Source organism: Amblyomma mixtum, chromosome 2 (assembly GCF_055824585.1).
Source record: "Amblyomma mixtum isolate Tamu chromosome 2, ASM5582458v1, whole genome shotgun sequence".
NCBI classification, from domain to species: domain Eukaryota; kingdom Metazoa; phylum Arthropoda; class Arachnida; order Ixodida; family Ixodidae; genus Amblyomma; species Amblyomma mixtum.
In genome coordinates this window covers 144,015,580-144,026,287 of record NC_143013.1, presented here as the reverse complement: position 1 = coordinate 144,026,287, position 10,708 = coordinate 144,015,580, and the positions used below count along the sequence as shown (strand labels likewise).

General features: G+C 46.2%; 1 pseudogene; it reads left to right on the top strand.

Moving 5' to 3' along the window:
- The first annotated feature begins 1,190 nt into the window (after positions 1 to 1,190).
- Positions 1,191 to 4,297, top strand: LOC149361132 (uncharacterized; annotated as a pseudogene).
- The last annotated feature ends 6,411 nt before the right edge of the window (positions 4,298 to 10,708 follow it).

The window sequence follows — 10,708 nt, the reverse complement described above, 5'->3', positions numbered from 1 at the left end:
ATCGAAATTTGGAGTTGAGGATATATTTCGTTCAATAAACAAATGATTTCAAATTTAGAAGTGAAATAAACACTTGATATTGCCGTGAATTTTTGTAGTGTTTGGTTATTCTTCAAATCTGTCGGCCCGCCGCTTTATCGCCTTGTTTAAGATGCAAGATGCGACCAACTTCATCTCGATGGACGGCACCCAGGCGGAGCCCGCTACGTAACATCTGATAGAGGTGCTAACGGATGTCCTTGTCGCCCTTACCCTTTGGGAGCCGGAAAAGCAGCCCGACCCGTCCCGAAGAAGTGGCTCACGAGAAAGACACAGAAGCCGTCCCAACCGAAGACGAAGTGCGAAGTAGCCGTCGTCTCCATAGGCGTTCACCTGAATACGGACTACTGCCGGACCGCACGCGAGCAAAGAAGGACTCGTCAGCGCCAACGTCAACTATGGGTGCGACTCCAGCTCCCATTATTTTGCGCCAGCCCCGACTGTCGCCCTGACTCACCGGTTCTCCGGTCGAGGGTCCTGAAGAATGGCTGGAACAGTTTGATCGTGTCGCCGAGTTCAACAGTTGGGGTGACAAGCCTAAAGTGAGCCACGTTTTCTTGGCCCTGGAAGGCCCAGCCAGATTTTGGTTCAAAAACCACAAAGCTTCTCTGGCGACGTGGAAGTCGTTCGAGCGAGTGTTCCTCGCGGTATTCACAAGCACCGTAAGGAAAAAAAAAGCTCAGCTGTTTCTACAGTCACGCATCCAGCACCCGAACGAGCCAGTGACCGCATACGTAGAAGACATAAAGCGCCTCTTTCGACTTGTCGATCCTGACATGACAGAAGATGAGAAGGTGGAGCTTTTGATGCGGGGTACTTAAGAGGTACTTTTCGGCGGTGCGACCCGCCCGCAATCCACCGAAGACCGTCGCTAAATTCACCATTGTAGAGACCATCTCTGAGAAAACCTAGGAAGCACGAGCCTGCCATTTGCCTCAACGGCTCCAAGTGACCTCGACAGCCCTTTCGGATGGTACAGCATTCGGAGGCAATCTGCGGGATGTCATTCGCGAAATTGTACAGAGGAGCGGCGTCGCCTGCTACCATCTTCCAACCAGCCTCAAGTAGAGACCCTTAGGAAAAACGTACGCGATGAAGTGCAGCATGCGCTTGGCTCCCCGTCAACGACGCCTCCAGCTGAAGCGCCAGTCATGACCTATGCCGCTGCAGTACGCAGCCCACAGTTCCGACGACACAACCTAAGTCCTCCTCTCGACGTGAACCAGCTGTTCCCGAACGCCGCCACCCTGACCCTGTTCACCCTGCATACGAACGACGCTCAAACCCTAGGAAATGCGACGTCTGGAGGACTTCTGAATACCGCCCGCTGTGCTTACATTGCGGTGAAGCCCGGCCAAAATTCTTAGTCACTGCCCGTACCGACGTATCTGTCTTCGTGGTTTTGTCATTGACGCACCCCGACCGAGCTTCGGCCGACGCCCGCAAGAAATCGACGACTACCTGCATCGAGAGGAACATATGCCTAACCACAAATCACTCTCGCTTCGCGTCGCGTCGCTAAGCCGCAGCTACGCAGCGGCTCTTCGTGGAAGGTCCCGTCCCCGCAGGGGAAACTAAAGAAAGCAACCTTTGGATCACCGGTGAAACGACGAAGGTCTCCACCGACCACATCGTATGACGACGGCCGCACCAGAAAAGCCGATGCTGCGCAAAAATACCAGCTCGACCATGATACGATCCGACTTTACAATGACGCCACCACAAAGAAAAGGACCGATGATACGATCTACCGACGATTCAAATGCACGACGAACCCATGACCCGGCGCCGAGGACGACGCGCAACGCAAGAGCCAGGAAATCTGGCTTAGAGGTGGCTATTGACGGCCTGAAAGTTAGCGCTCTAGTCGACACAGGAGCCTGTTATTCTGGGATGAACTGAACAGTCGCCGCGCAGCTGAGAGAAGTAACGACCGCTTGGGACGGCTCGGAAATTTGCACCGCAGGAGGCCACTCCATTAAAGGGGCCGTGACATGGTCATTCTTTGTATTGCAGTTTTATACTTCAACAACTAATAGAAGTGCATACGATTCAATTTCCAAATATTTGGACACCCAGGACCCGCTCTATGTTCCAAAAATTGCGATCGAAGCTGAGACCGGAAAACTCCACCCACCGGTAGCGACCGCCATATTGAATGCTCTCTTGACGTAAACGGTGATAACAGTGACACAGATTTTTTTTTCGAAATAGGTAGGGTTCGGTCACAATAGGCCGATGCGGCGCCGGTCGATGGTCGGTGGGTCGGTCGGTATGCAGATGATGTCGACACACCGGTTTACCTTGTCATGTTAGACCGAAAACGACGCCAGCGCGAGCAACGACCGTGTATCGTATTAGTGTAAAGAGTGAGCTTAGTGGGAACCAGAAGAGTGTTGTGAGGGGCTAGTACGACGCTAGTAGTAGTAGTTGGTACGACGTTCTATAAACTTAAATATTGTAAAACTTATTGGACCTCATGCTAGCCACGGTGACATAGCGACGTGCGTGCACCAGTGAAGATGCGCTTTCTATTGGTGCCTGCGCATAGAATCGAATGGCGAGGTAAGGACACGGGCAAAAAACATCGCACGACGCTGCCGCTCGTCGCTCCCCGCCGTCGCCTGGGCTTGTGCGGCCGAGCGAAAGCTTCCTGCCCGGTGAGGCGACGGCCTGAAAATCTGCGCTTGTATGTACCTTCTCCGCATAAAAAAAACCGAAACGAGAAGCTGCATTTCACAGCAACTGCTAAATGATAGACGGCGGCGACGATTTGTCAGTGCAGGCAGTCAAACATTAGAGTGGCGTTGGGTTTTGCCAGCGGCTCGGTTCTACAAAAGGTTTCTACGAGTCAAAAGGAATGTGTGTTCTTCTTACACACGCACATATGCAGCATGGAAGCCGTCGCATTCGGCACTTTTCTCTGCTCCTTTCTTGCGGCAAGCTTACTTTAGTGCCACCTTTTATAATTTGCAAGTTTAATTACAGCCGAGAACTTCAGCCAGCGACAGAACGCTACGCCCTTCACGACGCACATCGGCGAAGGTATGCAGAGCATGTGCCGCTTTTCACATACAGGAGCGCTCGGCTGCTCAAAAGAGACCACACTAATAACATATGAATCACGTACTTCTAAGTGTAAATAATAAAGCAGCGTTGCATCTATTGGCGCCAAAAGTAAGTCCGCTAGGATAACTAAACTCGCGTGCTATGCTGAAGGCTTCCGAAAAGGAAACACGGAGAACGCATTTTATTTCGGTAAGCTAAAAAAAACATTTTGAGCGACCGCCGTCCACGGTGGGCATGCAAGCATCTGAACGCAGCCAACAGTGAGTGGGCTCGGCGGCACTACTAGCATGCGGTGCGCTAAACCTTTCGTCTTCACGTCTTCATTGTGCAGGTGAGCAGGCGTTTTGGCAAATGCTTCCGCTCTAGCGACCGTTTTTTGGTAGTGCTGCCGTGCCCGCAGCTGTGTCTTGAAGTGTTTGATGCTGCTTTATTCCTGTGCAAACTCCTCCTGTTGTCAGGGGACGTCGAAACAAATCCCGGCCCTGAAATGGCACAAATCGCTAAACAACTGAAGGATATTGCGGAAGCTATTGAAGAAATAAAGGAAAAACGGCTGACAGACATAGAAAACAAGTTAGATGCCATAACACTTCTAGCAACTAAAGTGCAGTCTTGTCAAACTGAGATTTCTCGCATGAATCACGCAACAGAATTACTGGAAAAAAAATAGATGATCTTGAGAACAGAAGCAGGAGATCCAACTTAATTGTTTATGGATTACCAGAAGATGAAGAAGAATCAACCGAAACTCTGGAGCAGGCTGTCAACAAAAGTATCATTCAAGATACCCTAAAGCTCGATCCAGTTGCCTTTGAACGTATTCACCGGTTAGGCAGGCCGCAGACTAATAAGAATAGACCGGTAATTTTTAAACTACTGGATGCCCGTAACAAGTCGGCAATACTGAAGCAAGGTTTTAAACTTAAAGACACGAAATATGCCATTGGGGAAGATTTCTCTCCGAGAATTTGAGAAATCAGAAAAAAACTGTGCAACAGTGCCATAGAAAATCGACAAAAAGGGGACAGTTTCGCTTGCCTTCGACAAATTATTTATAAACAGCTGTGCCTTTGTTTGGGATGACGAAACGAACGACAAAGTTCCGCTGAAAAAAAACGAAGAGCAGGAGGAGACAGTCGAAAAAAGGAGCCCACCAACGACATGGGGAAGAGCGCGATTAAAGCACTGACCATCATAAATGTAAACGCAAGGAGCATAGTAAACAAAGTTGAATCTTTAGAAAACCTATTAATTGATCGGGAATCTGATATTGTCGCCGTCATGGAGACTTGGCTTTCACCAGACATTTCGAGTCATGGAATCGCACCACCCAACTACTCAGTCATTCGGAAAGACCGAGACTCCCGTGGCGGTGGTGTGGCTCTCTTTATAAAGAAAACCCTGCCGTTTGTTACGCTCCCAGATGTGTCAGGTGCTGGAAGAAAGTGTATTCTGCAGACTTCTCTGCAACAATACTACTGTCTGTGTAGGCTGTCTGTATAGGAGCCCCTCTTCAGGAGATCAGTGCATTTCTGTCATTCATGACTTCCTTCAATAATATGCTTGCAGCACTAGAATCATTCTCATGGGTGACTTTAACCTTCCGGACGTGGACTGGATAACTATGCAACACACATCATCATCTTCAGAAGCTCTTTTTGACTTAATGCTCTCCTTTAATCTCCACCAAATTATCCTAGAACCAACGCGCAAGCAAGGATCAGCAAACAATATCATCGATCTTATACTAATCAGTGATCACTTTCCAGTACACCAAGCGCAGACAAATCATCGAAGGCATCTCTGATCACAACATACCATGATGTTTGTTACCTCTAGACTGCTCAATAAAAAAAACAATCTGATGTAAAGGCAACACTGAACTTCGATAAGGCTGATGATGCCAGCATATTAACCTACCTCGCACATGAATTTGAAGCATTCAGTGAAATGGTCTCCGACCCCTCAATCAATATTAGCAGGGTTTGGCTTCATTTTAAGACTATGGTTTCACACTGCATAACTAATCTTGTTCCACTCAAAACCAAGCGTCCACAAAGAAACAGTCCATGGGTAACAAGGGATGTCATCCACGCTAAACGTCATGTGAAAAGGTTGCGTATTTCTATCAGAAATCATGGTTCATGTCCTTCTAAAACTACAAAACTAGCGTGCGCAATCGCAAAGTTCAGAGAGATAGGCAAACAGGCCAAGAAACACTACTTTAATGTAACGCTACCTAACTTTCTGACAAACAACCCGCATAGATTTTGGAACCATTTCCGCCCAACTAAAAACCCGTTATCCGACTTGTCTCCTGAGGATAGAGCTAACAATGCTAATGCGTACAACACATTTTTTCACTCAAGTTTCACAAAAGATGACGGTAATCTCCCGGACTTTTACGGCAATCAAACATCACGCATTGACCCTTTAATCATACCAGATGCGGGCATTTTTAATCTATTACTCACGCTTGATCCTAAAAAATCACCCGGACCAGACAATATCCCAAACGATTTCTTGAAGCGATACGCAGAATGGTGCAGCAGATACTTGGGTCTGATATTTCGTAAATCTCTCTCGTCATCAACTTTACCCGACGACTGGAAGAAGGCAAAGATTATAGCAATACACAAAACAGGAGACACCACATTACCATCGAATTATAGACCAATATCTCTCACCAGCATGGCTTGCAAGATGCTCGAGCATATCATCCTTAAACACCTAACAAACTTCCTTGATACTCACAATCTGTTATCATCAAACCAACATGGATTCCGTCATGGGCTATCAATCGTCACACAGCTTACAGAGGTTGTGCATGACCTTGCATTCGCCATCAATAACTGTAGCCAGACTGACATTATATTATTGGACTTTTCGAAAGCATTCGATCGCGTCTGCCACAACAAATTAATAGCAAAGTTACGGGGTGCCATCGGGGATGGAGGAATTTTAGATTGGATTTCAGATTACTTATCAAGCCGGACACAATTCGTACTGTTTCAAAACATAGAATCTGCGACAGTACCCGTCATATCAGGTGTACCTCAAGGATCCGTGTTGGGGCCACTGTTATTTCTAGTTTTCATTAACGACATAACCAACAATATCGATTCTAACATCAAACTCTTCGCCGATGATTGCATTATCTATAAAACAATTAACAGCTACGAAGACCACATTTCACTCAGCGATTCACTGAACAAAATAACCGAATGGTGCAAAACATGGGAAATGACGGTAAACACGACTAAATCTGTTTGCATGACGGTAACAAGAAAAAGGCAACCTTATGATTTTCCGTACTTTCTTAATGGCAGAATACTGACGAAAGTTCCCCAGCATAAGTACTTAGGCATCACACTAACTTCTGACCTCAGATGGGACGCGCACATTGCTAGCATAACCTCGAAAGCATTACGCAAACTATTTTTTCTTCGAAGATGCCTGCGCCTTGCACCCACATCGTCAAAGCTTCTCGCATATACTACTTTCGTTCGACAAGTTTTAGAATACGCTAACACAGTTTGGTTCCCCCATTCAGTGACTAATGTAACAAAACTAGAAAAAGTACAGCGTAAAGCATTGCGGTTTATACACAACAAATATAAGCGCACAGATTCACCAACTAACCTCGCGCTATTTCGGGTTTAGCGACGCTATCATCAAGAGCGCAACAAGCACGGCTAAAATTTTTATTTCACCTGATGCACAACTGCTACAAGATAGACGTATCAAAATACACATCTTTCTCGCAATCACGCCCGTCGAGGCATAAACACGCACGCGCGATAACAGAATACTCATGCCATAACGACACGTTCATGTATTCGTACTTTCCCCTCGTGATCAGAGAATGGAATCGCCTTGATCCCTCAATCATAACTGCAACGACATTATCTCAGTTCACGTCACGGATAGAATCCTTATCAATTAACGAATAAAGCAGTTTCACTGACATACTCAACCGCCTCTCATCACTTCTTAGACTGTTAATTAATCGTGAAGAAAGTCTCTCTTATTTTTTTCCGCTGCTGTGTTCCCATGTGCTCTAATTGAATTCCTTATGGCAATGCTCCACCCTACTCCTAGACATGTATTTTGCTTTTTCCTTGCTAATGTTTACCTTTTCTTTTATTTTGCTTGTTCCTTTCTGTTCACCTGTGTTTGATTTGTATTCACTTTTTTTTGAATTACAGAGTGCACTGCTGAAATTTTTATTATGTTTGTCATTTTTGTTCGCCCACCTACTATGGTCCCTGATGGGACTCGCAGTATTGTAAATAAATAAACAGCGCGGAGCAGACGACGCGAGGCGTTTATGCCCTTGTGACGTCAGCGATCAGAGGTTGCCAGACCAGCAAGCAGTTTGCGGGAGGAACGAAAAAAATTCGTTTTAAAAATGTCTAGCGCACAAAATAAATCTGTAATTTAACGTGTTGACAATTAAATGCAATAAGCAGGATATGCGCAAAAATAGGCTGTCATGGTCCCTTTAAGCCATCGGGACGATGCACAGCGCAAGTGACTGTCAAGGGACATACCTATCCTGCGACCTTCCTAGTTTTACAGTAATGTTCCCGCGACGTCATATTGGAGATGGATTTTTTAAATGAACATCAGGCTTTCATCGACCTTCGATCCAAGCTCATCACGCTTTCGGTGAATGAAGTCATCCCTTCGATGAAAACCATGGAGAGGCACGTTGCCCTGAGTGTCCAGGATTAACAAGTTAGCGTCCCACCCCGATCAAGCGCCATGGTCACCGTCGGTGCCAGAGATGCCAAGAACATGGAAGCTTTCATCTAGGGGAACTCGGAGTTGCTTCTATAATGAGGAATCGGTACCGCAAGAGGAACTGCACATTTTAGAAATGGAGAGGCTTAAGTGCTGCTGACGAACTTCAGTGGAAAATACCGGAACGTCAACAAAGGCACCATGATTTATTTCTTAGACGACCTATCCGACGTTCGGGATGCCTTCGCCCCTTCCAGCTGAATCCCAAAAGGTTCACATATGGAAAATCACAAATCCGTCGTCGACGTAAACCTAGCCCTGCCCTGGATCAGACAAGAATACATCCGCATCAAACTAGCGAGTGCTTGTTGTCATCGCCTAAGATCCGACGCAAAAGCACCGAAGTTTGGGCCAGTTGGTATTGATCCATCTTGAAAACGTAGCAGCACGAAAAAACGGAGACAAAATAGACACAGCATACGTCCTGTCGTACTTGTCTATTTTGACCCCGTTTTTTCGTGCTACTACGTTTTTAAGATTCGACATTCGACGATTGCTAAGCATCGCATTATAACCGACCAGCACGCCCGGCCTCTCCGCCAAAACCCCTACCATGTGTCGCCGCGAGAAAGACAAGCCATCCGGAACCAAGTGGAAGAAATGCTTCGCGAAGACGTCATCCAGCCTTCAAAGAGCCCCTTGGCCGCACCGGTTGTTCTAGTGTGAAAGAAAGACGGTGCACTTCGATTCTGCGTTGATTACCGCCGCTTGAACAACATCGCAAAGAAGGACGTCTACCCCCTCCCTCGCTTCGACGACACACTGGACCGGCTCTGCAACGCCAAATATTTCTAATCGATGGACCTCAAGAGCGGCTACCGGCAAACTGAGGTCGATGAAAGAGATCGCGAGGACACCTCATTCTTCACTCCGGACGGCCTCTTCGAGTTCAAGGTGATGCCGTTTGTTCCCCAACAGCGAAGTTTCAGTGAATAATGGATACAGTGCTGCAGGCCTGAAGTGACAAATTTGTCTGGTATACTTAGACGACGTCGTTGTTTTCGCCTCGTACTTTTAAGAGCACCTGAAAAGGCTTCGAACAACACTAGACGCAATCAAATCGTCCGGCCTAACGTTGAAAGCAGAGAAGTGCCACTTCACCTATGAATAGCTGCTATGAAGTTCTCTATCAGCTTTAAACTGAGTGCAGCTGAGTGTGGCAGGCACTCTGTTCAAAGACCGCCTACAACACTTGTTGCGCTGCTGCCGAGTCATTCAGTTCTTTGCGGGCTCAAGTCAGCCCAAATAAAGAGTTACGTTCGAAAGCCGTTCTCGCAGTCTGGCTTAACTTCAGGCACATATGGATTAATAACCATTGGGAAGTTAAATTATTCTGGAGCCCTTCATTCCACTCGCCCATATCCCAGGCGCTGCTTCTAGCACATTAACGCCCCTATACCGTGTGGCAATCAGCGCTACGTGTTTATTCGCCAATGCCGCATAACCAGAAAATGTGCCAACAACAACCTTTCCGTTTAAAGAAATAATAAGTGGTTACTCCCGAACATGTGCTCATATGCCATTTACACAAAGCGCCAAAATCTTAAACGCTTATATTATGCCGTTTCCATCGCGTTCATCCAGGCCTCGTCACGCCCACATTTTGCTCCCATATGCCGCGCGCACAAATTTGTTCAAGCCTTCATTATTTCCGCGAACTATAACAGAATGGAATGATCTGCCTGCGGCAGTTTTTCTTCGGAAAATTTTGAGTGTACTTTAACCACTGTGTTTCAATCTTCGTGCACGCTTCAGGTTTATTCGTGATATAATTGTGATCCTTTTTGCGCAAGCGCAGTTCCGTACTCAACTTTTTTACTGTTTATCGTTTTTTCAAGTAAATATTTGTTACTAATGTATAACTTTATCATAATCTTGCGCTGTTGATGCGCGTGTGTTCTTTTTTGTGCTCTTGATTAAACATTCTGTATGCCATTTTTTGAACCAAACTCACGTTTGGTGTGTGCTTCTGAAAGCACTGCTATGTAAACTTTGTGTCTGTATCCTCCCACCTGCTTGGTCTTTCGAGACTGCAGTATCTCCCAATCAAATAAAATAAAATAAATAAACCTGGAACGCTGCCTGTCTCAAGTGGCCCAGGAGTGCAGAATGCAAATTTACGATGTGTAAAGTTCTGAACAAAACTGGCGGTCTTCTACGTCTCGTAATACTGTTTTTGGGACTGGTACTCATAAGGCCTCCCGCAGTTGCACTCAGAGGCAGCCTGTAGGGAAGCTTTAACAACATTAGCATTATAGCCAAGCAAGGCATCTTTGAACTGAATGCGCAGTGGTTTTCGAACGTCACATGCCATCGCCCATCCCCAGAAACAAGTCTTAATTCTCTGCAGTAGCCGCACGCATTCGCTTCTTTTCCAATGCGCAATGCCGGGCTAAGCTAAAGAAGAATCAAACACGCCCCTCTCATCGTGTGGAGCGTTGTTTAAATTTCACCTCGGTCGTAGAGTATAAAACGGGAAAATTTGAGCACAACAGTCTTAGCGCCCTATGATACGTGTATCCGGCCCAGGAAGGAAACTACAATAAATATTAAACGGAAACAGAGGTGTTCTTACAAAATCTGAGTGAAAAGCTCTATTTGACAAGATTTTTGTCTTGACCGCGAGTATCAAGCACAATTAGAGCTAAAATAACCTATTTTAATTATCCAAATATAAAAGGTAGCTTTAATTTCGCTGGGAAAGTTCAGCGTTGCTTACAACACTCACACTATTTATGCACAGCAACTTATACTCTTAGCATGTAGAATTCAATCTTGTCTCGTGCATTCATTC